General features: G+C 45.5%; 1 protein-coding gene across 7 annotated transcripts in view; it reads left to right on the top strand.

Moving 5' to 3' along the window:
- Msra (methionine sulfoxide reductase A) overlaps positions 1–14,539 on the top strand; it is a 313,853-nt gene that overhangs the window by 130,627 nt on the left and 168,687 nt on the right. The window lies entirely within an intron of this gene.

Genomic DNA, 14,539 nt, shown 5'->3' with positions numbered 1-14,539 from the left:
TTTTCTACCTTCATAGCTTCTGTCTCCCACACTGCCTTCCAAATGTCCCTGCTTCTGGCAGCTCTTTGCCTGTCCCCTTCCCCTCCTCTCCCCCTTCCCTTCTCATCAGCTCCCTTCTGCCCTTCCTTGCTTCCACCTGTGGCCTTTTCTCTTCAGCAATACCCTGAGGTCCTCTCAGGTATGGCCAATTCTGACTTTCAGAACTTCAACTGGAAGTCGAGCTGTCTTATCCCTTTTAGATAAGCTATGGATTGCTGCCATTCTAGAAACATTTATGTCACCTGACTTGATACCTCCTTCAACAGCTGTCCAGAGGGATGTGTTCTTCCTAGTAGTCCCTGAAAGGACACAAACCTGCTTTCAAGCACTGAAGTATACTTGACTTGAAAGTCAGCCTCATGTCAACACAGCCCCTAAACAAGCACTTTCTTTTTTTAAATTAATTAATTTTTAAAATTAATTACAGTTTATTCACTTTGTATCCAAGCTGTAGTCTCCTCCCTCGTCCCCTCCCAATCCCACCCTCTCTCCTTCCACTGAGAGGAGAGGTCCTCCTCCCCTTCCCTCTGACCCTAGCCTATCAGGTTTTATCAGGACTGGCTGCATAGTCTTCCTCTGTGGCCTTGTTAGGCTGCTCCCCCCTTCAGGAGGAGGTGATCAAAGATCCAGCCACTGATTTTATGTCAGAGACAGTCCCTGTTCCCATTACTAGGGAACCCACTTGGAGACTGAGCTGCCATGGGCTACATCTGTGCAGGGGTTCTAGGTTATCTTCATGCATGGTCCTTGGTTGGATTATCAGTCTCAAAAAAGACCCCTGTGGCCACATAGAGAGCAACAGAACTAAAGAAGCACTTTTATTCTCTTAGTCCCAATGTAGAATCAGAGCTAAACCAGAGGAGGGAGTGTTGGGGAATTGTGCAGCAGGGACTCGGTGCTTCTTAGCAGTCAACCTTGCTCCAATGGGCTAGCACCTTTCAAAATGTACCCATCTGTGGTTAAAAATCACTGTGCTTAGAAAGGTTAAGTGGCTACTTCTGTTTCAGAAGAGGCACCTTGTAACAATGGACACTGTATCTCAGAGTCTGAAATGTTCATTGGGATATCTGATTTAGTCATATTAATCTTTCTACCCTAGCGGTTTCATTGCATCAAAACATCCTATTTATTGATATGCAAATCATCCTTGTGATTTGTTTCAAGTTTCTCAGAATTGACAACCCTGACACGTTAGATACTGGGTTCTGTTTTGTCGTAGTTTGAATATGGAATGTCCTCCAAAAGCTCCACTGGCGGCACTGTGGGGAGAGGGGTTATGGGTGGTGGGGCATAGAGGAAGGAAGTTAGATAGTTGGGAGTGTGCCCTTGAAGTAGCTGTTGGGATATCAGCCTGTCCTCCTCCATCTCTGCTTACCAGCCACTGTGAGATTAGCTGCTTTGCTGTACCACGGCCTCCATGCTGTTCCTTACCACAGGACTCAGGTGATGGGCTGAGCCATCATGGACTCAACCCACGGGTAGCAACTTATTTTCTCAGGCATGCTTGATACAGTGATGGCTAACGTATACATTGTTAAGAGTGACAAATGACACAGGCCTGTCCTAGCAGGCCTCTGTCTCCTCAAGTATAGTGGGAACGTTGACCTCAGAATTGGAAACATCAGGGCATATAACTCTGTGTCCAAATTCCTTTTCTTTTCCATTCCATATTGGTTTTCACAGTTTACTAAAACCTCACCAAACATCTTCACAGTTTGACTCAAGGCAACGCACTACTCTCTCCAGCCCTTAGATTTCTGTTGAGCGGATCCTGGGACCTTTGTAGGTCTGGACCCTTTGTTCTGCCTCCTCCCTTCTCAAGACTCAGGCTCATGTGTCATAGTGAGCCTGGAAAGTGCACTGCAACCAGCTGACTGGAAAATATGTGTGGTGGGAAAAAAGATGGCTCAGAGCCAAGTGTGCTAGCAATGCCTAGGATCCCAGCCCTTGGATCAGTGTTACAGGCAGAAGGATTGCTATACTTTTGAGACCCTATTAAAAAAAACAAAAACAAAACCAAAAACAAAAACAAAACAAACTAATGAACAAACAAAAGGAGATGGACCGCTTGTGGAATTCTTCAAGTTCACAATATCTAAAGGGCAAAATTATATAGAGCCGAAAATAGCATATGCCTGACATCTAAAAATTCTGTCTTTAGAAGTGCAGCTTGGCTCTCCCTGCTGCTTAAATGAAGTTCCCAATTTGGTTAAGTATATGCAGTCATTGCAGGGTGAGGTTTCCAGAGCTCTGCTCCTTTCATGTCCCTTGTCCACCTGGCCTACAGGAGATGAGAGAACGGACGGTTGGCGTGGGGAGGGCGCCTGTCATCCCCAGTTGCTTATAGCTGCACTGAAAAGGTCAGATTAAGACAGTACTTGACTCTGAAATATACAGGGTACTTATCTTGCCCGCGCTTCAAGAGGCTGGTGGGATAGCTTGGCAGTTGGCTCAGAGAGGTCATGTGAATTACTCAGGGACTGCTGGGTTTCTGGAGCGAGGGTTTGAGCTGGAATCGACTTGGTTTGGAACTGACACCCTCTTCCTGATGTCACCTTTCCCTGAACTGCTTGAAGGAGCCCCACCAGGACCCAATAGATTAAGAAAATGCCTTTCAGCCAGATCCACACACAAAAGCATGATTTCCAGCCAAGCCAATTTACTAAATTGATTTGTAAACTCCGGTGTATTCCCAGAGTGCTCTGAAGGACTCTTGAGAATGCAGCTTTTGCTGGGAAAATGTGAAGTCTCCTCAGACTCCCTCCCCCTTTCAATTTTAGTAGCAAATAAAGCAGACAGCACTGGCTGCATCTGCCTGCCTGTCAGTTACCCAGAGCAACAGTGGTACTTTTTACCTGTCCAAACTCCTCCTTCAGCTTTGGAGGTCTCAATACATTATACCAAGACAGTGTCACCAACTGTAACTTCATCTCGTGACTGAAGATTTGAACATGCTGAGTAGAATGCTGTCTACATGGCAGCTTTATGGTTTAATCCATGTTCCTGGTGACTGCTGAGCTGCAGTTAGGCTTTTAGATCGGCTTTGAGGGATCAAGGCCCACTCTGGTGTGAAAAATACAGATGTGTGTTTTTTTGCACCCGGTGATCAGAGATGGCTCCTTAAGCAGTTCCTGGCATTCAGTCTCTTCAAGTTATTTTTAACTCCAAATATATATATATATATATATATATTATCCTGCCTTTTGTAGTCCATCGGTGAAATTTTCCCCAGATCTCCTTCTCCCTTCACCAACTGCGCCAATGTTAACAGGGAGGCCCCTGGTGCCGCATCTCGTCCCTGGTGCTCCTCAGGCTTACCTCTGATGCTCACTTTGAAGTTTGAGAGAGCTTACACTCTGCAAAAGTGAAAGCGAACATTTTGCAGCTCCATAATTCCTCGGTCTGTGCTGTCTGAGAGTGCCCCGTGGCTATCCTCCCTCTAATCTGTACAGAGTTCCCATCAAGTGGTCAGAGAAGCTGAAGCATCTGGTCATTAAGATTTAGCCAAGTTGGGAGGCCATTATGAGAACATCTTTGGGCCAGCCCTCCATGCCAGTCTCAGGAAGGTTTTTTTCCACTCCCAATATTTTAATGAAAGTGACAACAGATGGCTGTGGGCCACTCTGCCCAGCAGAGCATCAGGCTGCAGCCTCCTGGGGTCTGGAGAATGTTGTCAGCTCAGAACAACCACTCCTTCTGAAGAAAACACCTCACAGACAAGAGGACGTATCAGAGCAAATAAAATAAAGAAGGATGGACAGTGAAGGAAGGGCAGGAGATTCTAGTCATAAGACAAGTTATATAAAACTTTAGGGGCTAGAGAGATGGCTCAGTGGTTAGTTAACAGCACAGTCCCCTTGCAGAAGGCTGAGTCTGGTTCCCCACACTCATGTCAGGTAGTTCACAACCACCTGTAATTGCAGCTCCAGGGGCATCTGATGCCCTCTTCTGGCCTCCACATGTACCTGCACTCTCACGCACATACATGCTCACATATAGGCACACATCTGTACACATAATTTTATATACTTGCCACCCAAACTCTGACACTCCCAGATTGAAATCTTGTCCTTGAAAACGATGTCTAGATTGCGGGTGGGTGGACACCTGTGATGCAAGCACGTGGGGGCCTGGGAAGGAGGATCACAAGGATCACAAGTTCCAAACCAAACTGGGTTGTGCAGTAAGAGAATGAGACTTCTGTCTCAATTAAACTTTTTTTTTTTTTTAAGAAAAGAACTAGAAATTGTTAAAATAAGTCTAAGCTTATAGGGGTCCAGGTAACTGGAATATAGCTTTTAAATACATGTTGAATAATGGGGATGTTGAAGAAATAACAAACTTAGGTATGCACTGAGGTTTAAAAGGGTTGTGAGCTAGTGAATGTTATCATACCCTCTGCTTGAGCTAGCTTGGAAGGCTTCCTTCAATATTGAGCTGCCCCTCTTTCTGAATGACTTTAGCTCAAAAGTCAGGTCACACTTTCTAGAACGGTGATGCAAGGCCCTTCAGGGGACCTTGGGGAACTGCCTACAACTTGTACTTTCATATCGTACTAACACAGTGAGGTGGGGGAATGTGGGGCAATGAACGCTCCATCAATGCAGGGATTCAGGCCATGCGTTTCTGACTCATGCAGGCAGTCAGGGGTTAAACAGATTTTCACGATCCCTTCCTTCCAATTGATGAGAGTTTACTGTGGCTCAAAGTGGCAAACCTATTTGCTTTTTTTTTTTCTTTGTGTGTGTGTGTGTGTGTAAATGTGTAGGGGTACATGTGTCCGTGTGTGGTGTGAACTTGAAGGTTAGGGGTTTGTGTCAGGTACCTTCCCCTTTTGTTCCCAACCTTATCTTTTGAGGCCTGGTCTCGCACAGAACCTGAAGCTCACCGATTAGCTAGGGCGACTGACCAGTGAGCTCTGCCGTTACAGGCATGCTCCACCATACCTAGATGTCTGTTTTTCTTAAGTGTGAGTGTTGAGTCTCTGAACTGAGGGTGTTATATTTTTTTTCCATTTATTCATGACAGGGTTTCTCTGCGTGGTTCTAGCCGACCTAGAACTAGGCTGGCCATGAACTCAGAGATTCACCTGCCTCTGCCTCCCAAGTGCTAGCATTAAAGGTGTGTGCCACTACATCTGGCCCTTAACCTATTCTTAAGAGATTGTTCCATATTCAAAACCCTCTTCTCTTCTCATTTCAAAGCCGACAGCTAAGCTGCTCAGAGGTAGGATCCAACAAGGGGAACTTTAATGTGGATTGTTAGGAAGTGACAGCAATTGCTGTCCCTTAGATTTCTGGGAGCCTGACAGTAGCTTTTTTGGGGCGACCAGCCTCTGAGAGGCCTATGATCTGTGTCAGGTTGTCTGGAGTGGGGGTGTGGTCTTCATCAAGGAGAACACATGCCAGTCTAAGACACCAGGGGACATGCTAATACCCTTGTCACCTGCTAGTGTTGATACCAGGCCACATCTATGCAGGCCTTTCCTGGATTAAAAAAAAAAAAAAAAAAAAAAAACTGATCACAGGGGTATGGGAACCAGCAGCTGTCAAGGGGCACAGGATGTACCTCACTCCTGGAGATACCTGTGTCGCCTTAGGAAAATGAGACCAGTGTCTCCATGAGGAACACATCACAAAACATCTTCCCCCTTGAATTGTGATTTTTTTTTTCTTTAAACAGTCCTGGTTGTTTGTTGGCCAGCTGAGAAAACAGACTCAGAAACAGCAGGCAATATGTCAGGCTTCAAAGGAAAATGTATTGGTGTCTCGCTGGCTTGCAGCCAACATTATGTTGGTAAATAATCAAATCCCGGTGTGGCGGGTCTCTCTCTGAACCTTGACTGAAAATTATTGAAGCTGGGTCTGGGAGGGAAAGAGTGGCAGCCACGCATTCCAGCGGAAAGGCTGAGGAGAATGACTGGAAGTGTTTGTAATTAAGCAGTTCATCTATGCCCACAAGACTGATGGGATAGCAAGCTGAGAACCAGAGCAAGTTTCCAAGATGGAGAAGCAATGGGTAGATAGAGATGGCATCTCTCTCTAGCTCAGTGGTTTTCAACCTTCCTAATGTTATGACCCTTTCATACAGTTCCTCATGTTGTGGTGACTGCCCCAACCATAAAATTGTTTCATTGCCATTTCATAACTGTAGTTTTGCTGTCATGAATTGTAGCCTAAATAGCTAATATGCAGGATATCTGATATGCAATCCCTGTGAAAGAGTCATTTGACCCCCAAATGGGTTGCAACCCACAGGTTGAGAACTACTTTCCTGGGTCATCTGAATTTCCTTAAAGAACAGTATTTGGTTTTTGGAGATTTTTTTTCTTTTGAGACAGGATCTCATATATCCCAGACTGGCTAGGATGACCTTGAACTCATGATTCCTCTATCTTCAGCTTCTTGGGCCTGCACCACCATGTCTACTTTATGTAGTACTGAAGTTGGAGGCCATGGGCTGGAGAGATGGCTCAGAGGTCCTGAGTTCAATTCCCAGAAACCATATGGTGGCTCACAACCATCTATAATGAGATCTGGTGCCCTCTTCAGGCTTGCAGGTGTACATGCAGACAGAACATTGTATATATAATAAATAAACAAATCTTAAAAAAAAAAAATAGATGGAGGCCAGACCTTCCTTCATGCTAGGCAAGCATTCTTCCAACCACACCCCAGCTTAGGAGATCTATTTAAGGCAAGTTCTTTTTCGTATCCTTTTCACATGTTGATGGTCTTGACTTCCCTTTTATTTCTGGATGCAGACAGGCCTGATGACAGAGGGATGGGGCATGGAGGCCTCTGAACCTGGCCTGTGGTGTGACTGGAGAAGTGCAGCTATGCTGTCGAGAGAGCAGGGAGCTTGTCTGGAGTGGGGAGAAGAGACATGGTTCTTGCAGGGATTTTCATTTTTTTTTTCACATTGTGACATGATATTGTCATCTACAGAGTTCATGTGTAAGAACCATGCAATCAAGTTATTAAAAAAATGTGTAATTTTAGAATTTTGGGATGGGTTGCCTTCATAACTATCTTAGACCTCTCTTAGGCTGTATGTGGGACATCCTGGTAGGGTGTAGTAAATGGAGTTTAGGTGGAAATTGTCTGTACTTGAAGGATGGTCTGGGCAGGAGTAAGACGACATTTACCACAGCAACACTTTATTGGTTTAGACATCACTTTTCTACTGGCATTAGTCACTTGCAATGTGTGGTAGCGCATGCTTTAATCCCAGCACTTGGGAGGCAGAGGCAGGTGGATCTCTGTGACTTCAAGGCCAGCCTGGTCTACAGAACAATATCCAGGACAGCCAGAGCTACACACAAAGAAACCCTGTCTGGGACCAACCCCCAACCCCCACCAAAAAAAGAGGGGGGGGGGAGAGAGAGCTCAAAAGTAAACCCTCTCAATAGAACAGCTGGGGAAATGTCCAGGAAGATCTGGGGACTCTCAGTGGAATTGTGCTATGGAAACCTAGGGAGCTGCTAGATAAATTTCTTGCTCCTTTTATGCACAATCTATGTGATAAAGAGGGGAGGACAAGGGCAGCATGGAACTTGGGTCAGACTGTTGTAGAAAATGCCTCAGGGGCCAAAGGGGACATGAGATCACCCCAGCACTGCTCACTGGCTCAGGAGAAGGGTGCCGAGCCAGCCCTCCCAGTCCAGGTAAACCATGGCCAAGGTTCTGGGGAGTGACCTTAGCTTCATTCAGCTCCGCTGGTTCCTGCTTCTCTCCTTTAATGCCACACAAGATAGCAGAGTGACAGCCTGTGTCCCGAGAACTGACTTCCCAGCACCCAGGTCCCAGCACTGAACTTCCTGCAAAGCCCTTCCTCACTGGACTGGACTAACCCAGCCCACATTCCTCCAGTGCTCCCAAGAGAGCTCCTCATCTCAGCTATGGAAGCAGCTGGCTATGAATCTTATCATCTCTCCTTTCTCCTGATCCCCACCCAACAGGCCTGTTCTCTTAATTTCTTTTTTTTAAAATAGGACAAGGATCAATTTATTTTACAAATGTGGTAGATATTTCTCAAATTTCTGAGAAAACATGCCCCCCCCCAAAAAAAAAAAAAAACCAAAACAGGCCGGGGGAGCACTCGCGTTTCTATTGTTTCTTTTCACATTCAGTTGTGTTTCTATTGTGTCTCTGCACTCAGGTTTCATAGACAGTAAACAGATGTAGACAACCGCAAAAAAACTGAATTGATTATTCAGCCTCAGTGAACCATACTAGCATTTTATTTCTGAGTACCGAGGATCAAACCCAGGGCTTTGTACATGACTGGTGAGCATGCTATCATTGAGCTGAACCCAAAGGCTCTGACTAGCATGCCTGAAGAAAACCTGAGCACCGCGGGTCAAGTACAGGAAATATAAAACATGACATTCTTTCTCTCGTTCTTATTCTCCCCAGCTATGTATCTCGGGCTTGGTTGTAAAACATGTGAAAATATGTACAAGGCATAGTAAAAGAAAAATAAGTACAAGGCTAGATTAAAAAAAAATAAAAAAGGGCGGTGAGATGGCTCAGTAGATACATGAGCCAACACATTGTGTACCATAATTCAGTTTTTATTTTTAAAAGACAAATTAATAAAAATAGTCTTGAAAAAAATTTAATAACTGTAGAAGGAGGCTAGAGGGATAGCTCAGTTAGTACAGTGCTTGCTTTATAAGTATGAGGCCCTGAATCTGATTCCCAGCACCTGTGGAGAGAGCACTGAGCATGGTGACACACACAGAAGTCCAGTTCTGGGGATGTGGAGACTGGTGGATCCCTTGGCTCAGTGGTTAGCAAGCCCAAGCCTGATTGTTGAGCTTCAGGCCAATGAGAGACCCTTCCTCAAAACACAAAGTAGGACAGTACCCAAGGAATGACACCCAATGTTGTTCTCTGGTGTTCACATACGTGTATAATGTACACCATACATGTATGAACACACACACACACACACACACACACACACACACAAACAGATTAAGCGAACATGCATGGCAATAAAGGAATACCTGGTAGAGAGCATTTACAGGCCCGCTGTTGCTCCACTCAGAGATCAAGGGCACCATGTTCTAATATCCTTATCTGCTTGCTGTTGTACTTCCTCCCTGCTATAGGGCCAGGAGCCAGCTAGTTCCAGGATAGGCAGTCTTGGAGCACACTTGATAAAACATGTCAGAGACAAGGGGTCATCCTCATTCTCAAGAGTCCACTTTCAACTAGTGCAAACAGCACATGACAGTTACCCATACAATTTATATCACGCTGCCCTATTTCATGTAACATAGGCTCTTCCGTGCTGTTGCAAATTACGGCATTTCATTCTCTTCTAATTTAAATTTAATTTTAGGATTATTTTATGTGTATGGATCTTTTGCCTGCTTGGGTGTCTATGCATCATGTGTATGCTTGACACCAAAGGAGGTCAGAGAGGACACCAGATCTTCTGCAGCTGGGGTTACAGACAGTTGTGAGCTGCCATGTGGGTTCTGAGAACTGAGCCACTGCTCTTAACGCTTGAGCTATTGCTTCACTCCTCCAGTAGTTTCATAGCTAAATAGTATTCTGCTTAGGGTATATATACAGCACCCTTTCTTTCTTCACTAAGCCACCATGGACACTGGTAGATTCCATTTCTTGAGTGCCTTGATCAGTCCTCCGGTGAACACAGGAACACAGACATCTCTTCCGCACTCTAATTCCATACTGTGTTCCATGGTGGTTGGGCTAACTTATATTCTGTGTTTGTTGGGGACATGACTTAGGGGTTGCATGTGCCCAAGTGTGCAGTAGCCAGCAAGGACATCTGGTCTTCTCCTCTATTTCAGTTCCTTGACAGTTTCTCTCACTGAGACTGGAGCTCCCTATTTTTCAGCTACACTGGTAGCCAGCAGGACCCAGTGACCCTCCTGTCTCCAGCACCTAGTGGGGGAGGTAAAGGGTATGTGTTGTTCTGTGGTGCTGGGATCTGAACGTAGATCCTTGTGGTTGTCCAGCAAGCCCTTTCACTCATGGAACCATCTGTGTGGTTCACAGTTTTAACAGTGTACACAAGGCTCTGCTTTCTACATTGTCATCAAATTTTTTTTTTTTTTGTCTTCTTAATCTTGGCATTCTTGCTATGGTAAGATGATATCTCATTGTGGGTGTGATTTGCATTTTTCCTCACAGCTAATAAGGCGAGGCACGTTTTCACATACTTGTTGGCCTTGTGTCTTCTCTTGAGAAATGTCCTCAGATAATTTTCCCATTTAAAAATCATCACCACCACCATCATCATCATTACCTTCATCATCACCACCACCATCATCATCATCGCCATCACCACCACCACCATCATCATTATCATCATCATCATCTTTATCTACTATTGAGCCATTTGAGCTCTGTATTTATTCTGTTTGTTAATCCCTTAACAGATGAGGAATAGTCTGTAAACATTTATGCCATTGTGCAGTCTGTCTCTTCACACTATTGCTCTTCAGAAGCAGTTTAATTTGATATACCTCATTCATCTCTTTCTGCTTTTGTTTATGCCTCGGAGAGGTCTTATCTGAGAATTGGTTGCTCATGTCAGTGTTTCCTTCTAGCAGTGCTGTGGTTTCCAGTTTTGGATTTATCTCTAACTCATCCTCTTTGAATGGGTTTTCCTTTAGGGGGCTACTTTCATGGCTATCCACTCTCCAGTAATTATTTATTGACAGATTGCTCCATCTTCACACATTCTTGGTACAATTTGTTAAAAACTCAGTTGGCTGTTACATGTGGAGTTATCTTGGGGTTCTAGCAAGGTGATGCTGTTTGGGTTAGTGTTGTTTTGCAACGCCTTTTGAAGTCTGGTATTATGATGCTGTTAACTTTTTAAAAAATCTTGTTGCTCAGGTTGGGTTTGAATGTGTTTTTTTTTTTTTTTTTTTCTGGTTTGATGTGATTTTAGGGTTGCTTTCTCCATTTTTGTGGAGAATGTTATTGATGTTTTGGCTGGGATTATACTGAACTCGTCAGTCCCTTTAGGTAGTTTGAACATTTTATCAGTATCTACTCTCCCAATATGTGAACCTGGGCTACCTTTTTGCTTTTTGGTGTCTGTTTCACTTTTTCCCCCTCAGTGTTTTATAGTTTTCATTGTATAGTTCATTTTGTTTCTTGGTTAAATTTATTCCTAGCTCTTTTTGTGGCTCTTGTTGAGTGGGATGTTTTAATATCTAGGTCACCCATTGTGTACTGAAACGCCACTGGTTTCTGTCTGCTGCTTTCACGTCCTGCTGCTTTACTGAATTTAATGAACATTTATTGACCACTTACTAACAACGAAACCATGCTGTAAGAGGTCTGTTTCCAGTAGAGGAAATATTGAGAACTAGGGAAAGTCCTTAGCAAGGAAGTTCGTGCAAATGGCTACTTGACACATGGTGCGGAGGTGTAGGGTGCCTCAGAGGTAAGAGCACACTACAACACCAAGTCAGGTGGCTGCTGGTGCAGCCCTGAGCCAGGCTGGCTGCAGAGACTCGTCACTTCGGGTGTTTCTTTTACCATCTTTCTAGAGCAAAATGGCGCCTGACCAGGTCACAAGGGCTCACACGGATACCCTTCAGCCCCATGCAAACACTCAGCTTGTCAGCTGTCCTGTTCCCGCCCCCATCTCGCCACCTGTGCACTAAATGGAGTGGCTTTTCACCAACCCTGCCATCTGTCCTCTTTCTTCCGAGAGAAGGAGAGCCACTTACGCTGACCCAAGTTGCCTTCTGCCATTTTACTGCTTCTCAAGAAACGCTTAAGCAGAGGGGCACACAGTGGCTGCAGATAGCTTTGGAAGCTTTCGGGAAAATGTCTCCATCTGGGGCCTCTTCCCTACGTCTGTATGCCCTGCAGTCTCTCTTAGGAGAGAGCTGGAACCGAGTGCATCTCTCTGTGGTAACTGGCATCCACTGCAAATGTCATGGCCGTTTGCTCATTGACATTCCATAGATCTCCCATCCCCTCTCAAAGGGGGAACCAACTTGTTAGTACCTTGCAGAGCGCAGAGACCATGACAGATACATCTGGGGAGCAGGAAAGTAAAGGATGTTCTTTGCCACATTGAATGCTGGTTCTGGTTTCTCCGGGCTCGTTGCTGGCCCCGGCCAGCTGCTGAGCAAACTTGTCAGGTTCTGCTGGCGCCCTGTACTCTCTCTCTCTCTCTCTCTCAGCCAGCCTCACATCCTCTGGAGCCATTTGCATCCCTGGAATTGAAGGTCTGTGTTTGTCAAATCCTTTGCTATCTTCTGGCACAGCTTGAAGCCACTGGCTCTCCAGCCTGGAGACGTGTTCTGTCTGGTTGCAGAGCCAGGCTTCCATGTGCCTGGGGCATTCTGTTCAGGGGAATGCAGGGCCTCCTCACACCCTCCCTGGGGAAGAATCTGTGGCTCTGCTGTCCTTTAAAGGCCACATACTCACTGGGGTACATCTTGAGGAAAGCAGATGGCCTTGGACCCAAAGGTGTCTAGTGAGGAGCAGGTGTAAGGGCTTGTGTTCGGCATGGCATAGGGGAGCGCCATCAAGCTCTCAGAGCTGTCGTCACATGGTCAGTGAGTCATCAGGTTATCATAAGGAAGAGAGGCTAACTTTAGTTTTTGTGGTCTCAAAGGAGCGGATTAGAGGGACAGTTGGCTCTTTGGTTCGGTGGAAGAAAAGCTTTCCAGCTGTTGTTAGATCTATCAAGGAGAACTGGGCTCTTTCTAGCTTCTACTAGACAGCTGATTGCCAGGATGTGGAAGGAATTTTGAACATTTGCAAGGCATCTAGCTTTAGATTAGAGGCAGAGCCCTTCGAGCCTCGGGGTTCTGCTTCTTGAACCTCTTTGATAAATAAAGACTTAAAAGAGCAATGCCAGGGAAGGGCTGAAGCAGGGCAGTGGTGCAAACCCAGAAATGCTTAATCCTGATGCTAAGGCTGAGTAATACGGACATGCGCATTTCTGGGCATGTGTTCAATTAGAGGGGAGCCTGAAGAGAATGCTTTATCAGGTGCAAGCAGCATTAGGAACGGATGTGGACAGAAAGCAATTAGTTGTCATCAAATATTAAAAATATCAATCAGCTCCTACTTGCTGAATGTATGGCATCTCTAATTAGCAAAAAGTGCTTTTAAATTTTGTAGCTTCAAGTAAGAGTTGTGGTAAGAAGGGCGTCTTGCTGAGTTTTTAAAGCAATGTGTAAAACTAAAGTCACTGTGGAAAACAAAGGGAGTAATTTTATTTTTATCATACTTTCATCTTCTATGAGGGTCAAAACACATTTTCAAACTCTTGCTTTCCTGTCCTCTCCTTCTTTGGGTCAGCAGTGGCTTGACTGGTTTCTGTCACTAGGGCCCACAGAGTCCCTGTTCCTGCCTTGTTCCCCTTCAGAACAAAGGTCTGTGCTGCCCATTGTGGCCAGACTTGAGTGTCCCCGGGATGCCCTTGTGGGAGGTCTCATCTGGGCATCACTTTGTCCCTTTTAAGAGGACAGGGAACTAGCAAGAAGGGCCTTGGAGATGCGTTACATACAGCGTATTCTGGCACCGACAGTCACTGAAGATGCAATATAGTTACATAATATTGGCCTCTGAGCAGCCGTCATCTTTATCAGATCAGCCGTTCCCGCTCGAAAAAGTCCATCAGGATTGGGCCCATTGGTTGACGTTCCCTCGGAGAAGGAGAGGCTGGGAAGGAGCCTTGGCCAAGATTCCCACCACCCCTCCCAAACATCTGTATGTACTCATGCACTCTGCTGTGAGGTCAGGCAGCCTCCTCCAGGTGTTAACAGTATGTAGGCTAGGGGAGCTAATTGGTGAAGGGGTTCAATAGAGTGGCTCTGGGGAAGCCATTGTATATGTTGGGTGGAGACTGTTCAGGCAGTGACACCTCCCGAGTGTTCTGTAAGGAAGCCCAGGGAGCTCATTGGTCCCCAGGGTGCACTTGTAGTTTAGTTTGTTGCTGGGACCATGTGAGGAGGGAATGGACATTGTATGTCCCCTGAGGGGAGGAATTGACAAAATAAATTCCAGCAGAGTGTCCTTTTAACTCTTTCAGGGTCCATAGGCTGTGTTTTTATCTAGTGAGTGATGCTGAACTCTCTGCAGAGAAAAGCAGCACAGAAGCTGTGTCTAGCTCACTGGAAGGGTGCTTAGCTTTCCAGTCCAGTGTCTGGGTGGCTGCAGGGGAAGAAACAGCAGCTTTTAATTCCATGTAAGCCTGGCTTGAATTCCACCTGCCTTGCTTCTATCCTTAGACAAGTGACCTCAGCAATCTGAACTTCCATCTCCTTCTCCTTCAAGTAATGCTGTGTCTTCTCATGGGGTTTGGGGGAAATCAATGAGCTCAATAAGGCTGGTACAATGTGTGGCTCCCAGATCACAGCTGATGGGGACAAATTTCTTCCTTCCGTCCTTCCTACCTTCCTTCTTTCCTATCACCTTTCCTCTTTTTCTGTCATATAAAGAGAAGTGCACCAGGCTGTCTATTGACCAACAGAATGATT

This window comes from Meriones unguiculatus, chromosome 9 (assembly GCF_030254825.1).
Source record: "Meriones unguiculatus strain TT.TT164.6M chromosome 9, Bangor_MerUng_6.1, whole genome shotgun sequence".
Lineage (NCBI taxonomy): Eukaryota > Metazoa > Chordata > Mammalia > Rodentia > Muridae > Meriones > Meriones unguiculatus.
This window is presented reverse-complemented; position numbering and strand designations above follow the sequence as displayed.